The sequence below is a fragment of the Microchirus variegatus genome (assembly GCF_963457635.1).
Source record: "Microchirus variegatus genome assembly, chromosome: 20".
NCBI lineage: Eukaryota > Metazoa > Chordata > Actinopteri > Pleuronectiformes > Soleidae > Microchirus > Microchirus variegatus.
Genome location: NC_139821.1, coordinates 7,179,599 through 7,190,556, shown reverse-complemented (window position 1 = coordinate 7,190,556; position 10,958 = coordinate 7,179,599). Strand labels below are relative to the sequence as shown.

General features: G+C 40.3%; 1 long non-coding RNA gene across 1 annotated transcript; it reads right to left on the bottom strand.

Moving 5' to 3' along the window:
* Positions 1–3,767: 3,767 nt before the first annotated feature.
* On the bottom strand, positions 3,768–7,067 carry LOC310942061. Its single transcript, XR_014593091.1, has 3 exons — positions 6,248–7,067; positions 5,818–6,135; positions 3,768–4,712 (listed from the first exon to the last, which is right to left on the bottom strand). It is a non-coding gene; the product is annotated as an uncharacterized lncRNA (long non-coding RNA).
* Between the last annotated feature and the right edge of the window lie 3,891 nt (positions 7,068–10,958).

Sequence of the window (10,958 nt, the reverse complement as noted above, 5' to 3'; positions counted from 1 at the left end):
CTGCCTGAAGCTGCTGGGTCATCGGCCATTCCCGTGCTGTGCTCAGTCTATGAAAAGAAGCAAAGTGAGGGGATGAGGAGACGGAAATAGAAGTGGCATAAACATCCCTCGCTTCCTCGCCGTGGACTGTTTTGACTAATGAGCCCAGAATTGCAGAGGGGTCAATTCCCAAAGTGCGCAGAGGTGACATCAATGCCCTCTTCTCCTTGCCCTATTTTTATTTTTTAATGTGTCCCCACTAAGCTGCGCTACGCACCTAGTTTTTGCATTGCAATGGAATTTCTAACAAGAGTCCCAACTCACATTTTAAATTCATATCACAAGGACATTGAGTCTGGAAAGTGAGAACTCTGGCACAATTTAAGTCGTTATAAATGCCATGGTTTTCTACTTAAAGAGGATTTGGTTTCCCCCTTAATCCCCTTTAACCTCAAAATGCACCCTCCCTGCCCTAATTAACACATCTGGTGTTTTTTGAGCTTGACCCTTAATCCAAAACGACTCCACCATAGCTGCTCAGCGGGCTAACTGGTGGCGCTAACTGCCCTGTACTGGACATTTTTCCCGGTGTAAATGTGCCAGGTGTTTCTGGAGAAGAGCCAAGCAAACACTTAGCCAGGTCAAATAAAAGTTTTAAAATAAAAAAATTTAAAAGTGGAGGAAAAAGGGTTACGGTTACCTTGGCAGGAAGCGAAGCTACGTTTTGCTAGGTTGCTAATGTTAGCTAATGTTAACATGTAACTCGTCTCTTTGGAGTTAAACTGACATGCCTTGCGGCTGCACCCACCTTTAATTTCAGCAATAACAGTTCCATCTTCGTCTCGTCCACACTGTGGAACATTGTTCAGTATTAAAATCCCTACAACACAGACAAGGTTCATGTTTTCGTGTGGTTCTCCCAAAGACACAGCGACCATGTCCCCTTGTCTGTCTTCCACAACCTCCTCTCATCTGAAATCACCGCCTGACCAAGGTTATTAAAGTTAACGAAAACTCAAATTTAAACCTTTTTTTTTTAAACTGAAATAACAATACAACTAACTAAAACTGTAGCAAAGTTTTATTTTTAACTGCCACATTCGGAAATATTGTATTTTAATTCACAACAAAGTTAAATTCAAGTTAAAAATGTGTTTGTAGACAGTTATATTTGATTCAGAGATGGTTGATCATTTGTTCTTTTTCTGTACATTTTTAAAATGGCGTCTTTTGTTGGGTTTTTACGACACAATAACTTATTATGACCTCTTTGAATCTTGCACTTAGCCAAAACTCCTTATTACAAAAAAGCAAACGCTAAAGCTAATATGATAACAAAGATAGTTTGGGGAAATGTAGTAAAAGTTGCTAGAAATATAACTAACAAAGTAAAGAACTGATACTGTATGTTCCAACACTGTCTATATCACTAATTATGATTTTCCTTTAAGTTTAAACAGCATACCGTTGCATTTGTGTGTCTTCTGACGTACTCTGTTCAAATCTCTGCAAACTTTGATCTAAATGACATGTTTGGCAAGAAGAAGCAATCATGTTCAGCAAACAGCTGTTGTGGACAGATAAAAGGTCAACAAACACAAACCTCCTGTTGGAGGGACTAAAGGACAATTGATGCAGATACTGAAGTGATTTCATTCATTTTAAAAGATAAACGGCAACACAAATATACTGTACCTGCACACTATGGCTTTTCTTTCATAAGATGGTAACTGCCATATTTAATATGTGAGTCAATGTAGGTCAGAATATGCCGTGACTTGAGGGGATTGCGTGCGGTCACCGCAGGCGTCCGTGGGTTAACAGGACCACCCGAGTGCCTTTTTGGCCTCTTGGCACTTTTACAAAATGAAGGTCACAACAAAGAAAACATCTCACACGGCCTCATCCACCACTTTCTCGTCAACTTGACACCAATGCAGTTTTCGATTGGATATTTTAACGAAGGAAGAAGAAGAAGGTTGAAATAACACATTTAAGTGATGCTGCAACAGAACAGAACTTATATTGTGCAACTGGGGCACTTCACTGTATCAATAAATGACATGACCTTCTGAAACATGTAAACATGTATTTATGTTTCTTCACCCTTTAAGGTACTACTCAACCGTTTGGTCGACCACACTTTAAGTCACTATATCTCATTGAAAATGCATCAAGCGGAACTCACTAACACTTAATGTGACTTGTTCTGAATGTTGTAGTTTATGAATTATGCAAACAAGGTTTATCATTAACAGACGTCTCAACCGTTTGGTAGAGGCCTGTATCTGAAATATTGTAGGGTCTAATAATAAAAAAAAAAGATTTTCGTTGTTATCATAAGTAAATAAAATAAAAAAAAATAAAAAATACAAATCATTTTTCCTTTGCTTTTTTCTTGGTGTGTACCTTAAAAGGTTAAGGTGGAGATTTCTTGGTCTTAATCCCTCAGTGATTCAACCAGAATCATAGGACATTTAAAAACAAATGTGTATAACCTGTCATTTCAGCCTCTCATCACTCTTGTTCTGCTACAGTGACCTGCTTGTAAGGCACAAGATGGCTGCTGTGTCAGCCCACCTGCTGCCACCTACTGTACAGGGACATGCGTTTCACATTCTCATCAATTTTACTTTCCCCACAGGGAGATTTTTGTGGGATTAAAGTGTAGTTGTTGAACCCGATACTCCTTGGTGTCTTAGAATAGAATATATTTAAATTTCAAAGTTTAAATTCAGACCTTGTCTCACACCTACCCCCGGCCTCTCGCAACAAAAGCATTTACATGACAAGGAAGTGCTTTCGATGCTAATTATTTAGCATATTGGTGACTTACCTACATCCCCACCACCGACACTCACCATCTGAAATCACTTTGATGCTCCACCCAAAAACATTCACACTCCAACAAAAGGATCTCGGCTAACATTGCAGCCCATGGGAGGTTTAATCGCTGCTCCTTCTTCAGTGTTGATGCATGTTTTTCTAATCTGATTTCAGGCCAGTTGCTTCCTAAAGTTCACACTAAAACACACACGAGCACAGACGGATGTCACAGTCAGGAGAACAGCTACAATTCAATGAAGGCTGTTTCCAAAAGTGCTATCAGAGGCAAATCAAAATGACTCTTGGCCAGTTGCCCCCTCGTCTCTTCATGTGGAGCCAAGAGACCACATTTCCTCCCAGCAGTGAGGATATACTGTAGTATCTGCTGAAGTAGAGGCAGACAATGGCTAAAATAAAAATGCTTCCTTCAATAATACACACAACAGTCCATTCTCCACAGGAAGGTCAGGGATCAGCTTTTTCCTGGAGCTGCTGGTGATTCAACTTTCTCAGGACCATTTGAGGGTTTTTTGAGCCAGGAGGACAGCTGTAGCAGGAGGTTTGAACATCGTAGAAGTTGGAAGACGGGTGTTTTGAAATGCTGGTCCTTGTTCAATGAATGAAAGTACTGTATGTTGAGAAGATCTGGAGTGACATGACACATTTTATGGGATTTGAGCAGAAGCGGCTTCTTTTTTTTAACTGCAAGAGGACAATCTGATTGGCTAAAACTCTTAATAATTTGATATAAATGTTTATTTAAAGCAGGAGTCTCAAAACAAAATCACTTCAGGGGCCACCGAGTGCCTAGTTTGTTCAGTAGGGGCCAGACAAGTGACAAAAAGTCAAACTTCTTAAGAAAAATATATAAAAACAATAATATTTATAAAGCCATTTGACAGAATTCCAAATTAAAGGGTTTATTTTGATGTAGAATGATAAATAGTTCACAATTAAAACACATTCATGATGCAAAAGTAGTCTATTTTAATTAAATAAACCCTCAAAGTTAAGTCCATATTTATTTTTTGCATTTCGGTGACGTTTATTTATCGTTACATTTCCCAGAAGGCTTCAAATCATGCCCTTCCTGCCTCTATTTGTTCAAATCTTTGTCACTTTTTGTGTATTCCCTTGAGCAAAATGAATAAAATCAAAGCTTTTGTAAATGTGTTTTTTGGATTGTCACAAGTCTTCCTTAAAATAATTTAAAAAAAAATACCCAAGAGCAGCAAATAAATTACTTTGGTGTTAATTATAGAAGCAGAGGTCGAGTTCTGAGTCAAATATTTAAGCTGGAGCTTTAATTAACCGACTGTAAACAGTTCTTAAATTCTAGACAATTATATTTAATACAGCTGGGGAAATTATCCACTTCATTTGATAGAGACTGGTTTTCTTTGTGTGCTTATTTGTGTTTGTGCAGGAGGTTAATATATCTACACTCCCTAGGCTAAATAAGCAATTAAAGGAAATGCAACAACATTGTCCTTTCTGGGAAACATACCATGAAGTAACAGTGGTGTAAATCAGATAAAAAAAGTTTTTTTTAAAGCTACAACCTAGACGTGTACACAGCACTGCACCAAACCTAAGTGGATCGATGCCGTGTTCGCCCACAGCAGGTCCATTAATCAGCCAGAAAAGCAGTCCTGTCCAAGTCCCTCCTCACAAACACACACAGAGCACCTTTAGATGTAATTGGCAGTTGGGACCACAGGCGGAGCCACTGACATCGACAGTTACTGGAAAGTAACGAGTGGGACGAGAACGTGACACCACACCACGTTGGTGGCCATTTCCTCCCCAAAGCTATCAGCCCTCTGAAATCAGACAGGCCCGGGAGTAAGAGAGTCCAGATAATGAGGACGGCGTAGCAGCATTTTCCACCCCTCTGCATGCTCTTCCTTAAAAAGACATGGAACTTTGAGTGAACCCCTAAAAAGGAGCCATGTGTTTCACAACAACACAGATGAGATAGAGAGCAATAATCTCAAGACACTGCAAAAATAACACAAGTTAGCTAGTCCAACTGTGAAGGACCTACTCTCACGTATTAACTTATATTATACCTACATTTTAAACTATTTAAAAATGACCAATAATCCATCTCTCTCCTCCATGTGGTATAAATTCTGTGACCCGAATTTATTTGACAATACTGCCACCATGTGGTAGCTTTAAACATTACAGTTGTTGGGACGATTGCCACACCACCGCAGGAGGCACGTGAATCATCTCGTTATTTAACAAAATTGGAAAAAGTTAAACCATTTTCATTGGAAGTTCTTTTAATAAATGCCCATCAGTCTGTTTCGGCGGCATTTAACCACAAAACCACCCCGTTACTGTAGAGTACTGTGGCTCGGTGTGTTTAATACACGTCCAATTATAAATGCACTAAGCACTTTAATCAATTATTGACAAACCACTACATTAACTCAGGCCTAGGAATAACAAACCATAATTACTAGACCATTATTGGACTGTCATTAGGGGGAATTTGGTAAAATATGATCTGGCACTTAAACTACATTTGTGTTGTATTGACATAACAGATTCTAAGAAAAATATTTTAAAGAATTGAGAATTTGAAACATTTATTTTTTAATATTAAGAAATCAGTGAAACTGAATGGTAATTCACATTCCCAAAATTTAATAAAACAGACGATTGTGTCTGCACTACTGTATTCTTGTAATCAAGTGTAAATATACTATGACTATATATATGAATATAGAAGTGTACCGTCTCCAATTTAAACACAAATACTAAATTCTAAATATAGTTTTGACCCATTTAAATGTTTAAAAAAAATAGACACCAGAACAAAAAGCTCGATTTTACAAAGCTCATTTACTGAACATGTCACGAATCACCTTCCATATAAATCACTTTCGTCTTGCAGATTAAATACACTCTTATTCACACTGTACAACGTTACACAAGTGTTGTGTCAGGACTATACACTTATATGGTCAAGTCAATAACCATTGGACACTGGCATGTCACCTGATGTCAGAGTCACGTGACGTCAGACCTCCTCGGTCTCCCTGCTCCTCTCGGGCCGAGTCACGTGTCCTTGTCAGGTGTCAGGAGTCGAACCTGGAAAACGCTCAGACAACAGTAACTGTGGAAAGCACTCTCCATTCATAACATCACTACTGCCATCAGCGATAATGTAGTGCAACACAGAGAGATACCTGCCCGGGTTTACCTGGATTTCACCGGCCGGAGCAGAGCCGAGGTGCGTTTGGTTCGTTCCAGCAGGCGGCGCAGCACAAGGCTCAGGAGCGCTCCCTAGTGGGCGAGCAGCGTCCAAGTGCGCCGCTGTGAGAAATAAAGCCCAACCATGAATCATGCGACACACAAATGCACACAGTACACAATCTGGGCTAACAATGTTTGAAATACCAAACATTACACTGGTAACGCATCACACCTTGTTTGTTTGTCCGCATGTAAATGTCACTGTCGATGAAACAGGAAGCCGGACCAGTTCAACTCAACAAGGCCACGTAGACCAGTTCATGCCAGTTTATCAACACAGGTCAAACATGTCGTCGAACTCCCTCTGTTGGAAGGCGAGGCAACTTTCGTAGAAACCAGAGTCCAGCGCCGAGTACACACTCGTCGGCGACATGGATTCACTGTAGACGTGAGCGCAGTTTTCACTGGAGGCGAGACATTCAGATTCCGTCGTTTTCATGTCGTCGTACGCATTACTCATCAGGTACTGCGTAGTGTTCTCCGGCGCCATTGCTCCTCGTGGTGCGGGACTCCCCTTGCCCGCTTTCGACTTCTTCTTGTCCACGTTCCCCTTGAGTTTAGCGACTTTTTTCGCCCGCTTCTGCTCCCCGTGGTAGTAGTTCCTGACGGTCGAGCGTTCCACCGCGGCCTGGCACGTTTTACCAGCCTCCGTGGAGCCGAGGACCCGCCATCTTAAGTTCGCTCCGGGATTCACGATTTTACGCAGCGGGCACTCCTGTTTCACGTATTTCGACCTGACATCCATTGCTTCAAAACACATGTCCGACCAAAAAAGCATGTAAAGATGAATAAATTACGTTCAGGCCGAATGGATGACTTGGCGCTTTTAGTCTCTCTTCTGTAGAAAGTGGATTTTCTTGATCAAAAAACTATTAGAAACGACAGTAATGTCCTCTCCTCGAACTAAAATGTCCTTTAAAAAAGTGTTGGCTAAAAAAGAACAAAAAATGAAACTAATCGGAAGTCTAAACGACACAGCTGGAGAGGTGCTCTCTCGAAGATGAAATACGTTCAACAAACGCAACGCGGAGCTTTTGTGTAAGAGATTATACCCACAATCCTCTGTTTCCGGAAACAGACAAAATGGTGGCTGGGCGCGGTGTTGCTGCCCCCTAACGGTGTGGAGTGGGGCTGAGGTTCAGCTCCTCCATGTATTGTTTTGTTTTGTTCGAGCATTAAACCGAGAGGACACAGACTTTAACGTCATAGCTGTAACACCGGCGACAGTTCAATATATAAAAAATAATATTCAGTTTAAGAAAAATGCACCTCTAACCACACCCGGGACATACTACTTTACGATTTTAAACCTCTGTTGTTGCCTTTGTTCTGTGTGTTAGCTTACTGCCTATGATCTCCTGCTCCGATTATTTCCTTAAATGACGTCGGACAAAACATTTTTCTATAGCATAGTGTGTACAAATAAGACGGAATATTGGCAAAATTGTTCGGAAACAAACGAACGTAGTAATGTATGAATTGTTGAGCAGCTGCAAAATGTTGGAGACATGCTAGCTTACAGGCTGACTCAGCATAGCTAAGTAAAATGAAGGAACAAAGTACAACATTCACATATTATTTTACTTTATTTTTATATTTATAGCAACCTTCACTTTTACTCCACTACATTTCCCATAACTGTCTCTTAATCGTTACGACCAAATATATATAGAGCTTATGGGGCTAACTGTCTTGCGCAAGGACACATATAGACATACTCACTTTTAAAAATACTTTTACTTGTAAAACTTACATTTTATATCAGAAAATTACTTTTTATACTTAAGTACAGTAAATGTCATATACGTTTACTTAAGTAATATCATAAAAAGTGACTTCAACTTCTACCAAAGTCATTTTCTGGTAAGATACTTGTGCTTTTACTCTAGTAAAAATAGTATTACAACGTTTGTACACAATGTACATTGTGCAAAGTCATGGAGGTGTTATTATTTGGCTGTTACGTTAAAGGTCTGGTGTGTAAAATACAGTTGAAAAAATAATATAATTCAAGATACATGAATTAGAATACTCTTGTAAAGGAATCCAGTACTTTTTTTTTATTGACCACTAGAGGGCATTCATACACCACAGCACATGCTCTTCTTTGTGTTGTGAAGTGAAGTACAGAGACACTCTTGTGGAAATGTGTTTCCCCTGTGGCCTCCTCCTCCTCAGGGGATGTGAGTGTCTTTAAACAGGTCGTGTATAATGTGTGTCTGTGTGTGAACATGTCACTAAATGGATTTTAATGTCACTCCCCTCTCTTCAGACTGTATAGTATAATGCCATGGCATTTGTGCTGGTATTATTCAAAATGGACAGCATTTGAGGATCAGGAATAACCAGCAGCCTCTGTGGAGCCCTCTATTCCTATTTTAATACAAACATATATGCATATAGAATATTAATTATTTATGTCTGCAGTAACCGAGAAAACATCTTATGACAATAAAGATAATCTGGATCTTGATGTTCTTGTGATTTCAGCTAATGGAATAATCCAAATCTTGTCGTTTTCAGGGTTTAGGTAAGCATCATCAGTGTCCTGTATTTGATCCCGTGCCCTTGTGCTCAGCATGTATTTCCTGCTACACGCGCGCTCTCGTGTCTCTATTTGTCTCAGTTATCTCCTGTTTGTTGTCCAATACTCCCCCCTGCAATAACTGGTTCTTGTGGCATATGGTGCAAAGGAGTTACACCTTTATTGCAGCTTTTTGTCATTAGGATTGAGTTACTTTGACAAAAACATAGGATATCGGAATAGATAAACATCTTAATAACACTGAAATGGACACATTTTATTGCAAAACTGAACCTGATCCTCGGCCGTTTGTTTTGGCACGTCTTACTCCTAGGTCCGGGTGTGTGTGTTTGCTTGTTTGTGTGAAGAACCAGGACCAGGAGCCGTTTGTGAATGATATTCACAGGAGTTGGGCACAGTTCAAGTTTCTTCTGCAGTGCAGTACAGTGGCTCTGTAGAGAGAGAGAGAGAGAGAGGGAGAGGAAGGGGAGTGGCCTAAAGACATGCCCACGCCCTTATTACACATCATTCACAGCAAGCACACACACACTTGTTTTTATATCTTAGTGAGGACATAAAGCATTTCCCCAGCCCCTTAATCTAACCCTAATCATCACAACCAAGTGACTAACCTTAGCCTTTAACCTAAATATAAGACACTAAAACCAGGTCTTAATAGTGAAAAAGCACTTTGAAGGTGCATTATGTAATAAATGTAAAGCAACTGGCTATAAAATCCTCCTAATATGTCACAGAGACTCAGGAATAATGTTCATATAACAAACTGAACTCACCAACAACAACAGTACAGACAAAATATTTGCAGACGTGTCCTTGGGCGAGACCCCACGTTGCTCCTTATGGCGTGCGAATGGGTACGAAAGATGAGCGATTGGGAAAAAATATGTTGCACATAGATGAGAGTGCGAGAAGGTTTTTTTTTGGTCTCCATGAGGACGACTGGTCCTGACAAGGTCAGTGTTTATGCCAGAAAAAGAGGGAACAGATAACAAATGCAGGCACACACACACACACACACACAATGTTGTTCACATCGACAGCTCGACGTGACTCGATGCTTTCGTGACCTTCTGCGTCTAGGTCTAAAACAACAAAATTGCCCTAAAGGGAAATCTGATCTCGCGTCATTTCCAATTTGCAAGCCAGTTGATTGTCGATGCTGATTCAGTTTGACTCAGCCCGTCTGTCTCCTGCATCTCACTCCGTCTTCCAGAGCATATCCTTCCTCTTACAGATTACAGTTATCCTGTTCATCTATAGATGCATCTCACCATCAGCATTGTTGACTCACAGAAGGATCGTCTTATCTTGGAGGATGTGTGTTGCAGTCTACACTCCCACCCTTAGATGTCACTAATTCTTACACAACAGGACCTTTAATAAAGAAATCTGGTGTTCATGTACGACTACAGTGTTTTCTCTTCTTTTTAAATCGTTAATACACCATTTTAACATGCAGTAAATTGTAAATAACTGGCAGAAATGGAAAGTTATTCTGGAAAAATGGGCAGAGGCAACTTACAGAACATTTTCTGGCCCTTTTATGGTTAAAGGTGCCATATGTAAGAATGTGGCCAAAAACAGTTACGACATTCAAATTCAAAATGCCGAGGTCTTTTAGGTTTCGTTTTCTGACGTAACTGGCAACCCGTGGTTGCTCGGCAGCCGAGACTCTACTGACTGCAATGATTGGTAGACGGCGGTAGGTGGCGCCACATGCCAAAACATGATTTCAAAACATAAACATGATTTGCAGTCTGCAAAATATTTTTTTTAATGTCCTGTACTGTTGTTGTTGGTGAGTTCAGTTTTCATTATTCCTGAGTCTCTGTGACATATTAGGAGGATTTTATGGCCAGTTGCTTTAGATTTATTACATAATGGACCTTTAAAATAAGCAAAAAGAAAGTATGTTTATCGTTTAAAAAAAAAAAAATAAAAAAATGTTTGATTGCTTCAGACAGTAATTGTGCTGTGAATCTCTGCTTGTGCGTTCTTATTGTGCCAGAAAATGACACAAAGGCCGTCCGCTGGAAAACAAGCTTGTTCTCTCTGGGTCGGTTTCTTGTTGCCATGCCGACGGGACGAACAACAGAGGGGGAAAAATATCCCCATCCTTCTGTCTACAAGCTGAGGGACTACATCCACGTCCTCTGTGTCAGTCTCACAGATGAGAATTTCTCCATCGTAGCTTGTAGTATGTGTGTGGTTCCATTCATTCCATGGCAATAAACGCCCCCCCCCACACACACACACACACACTTCCCCTCTTCCTACGCCCACTGACCACCTGCTGCACCAAATACATGCTGGTATGTCTCAACCAGACATATTGAGC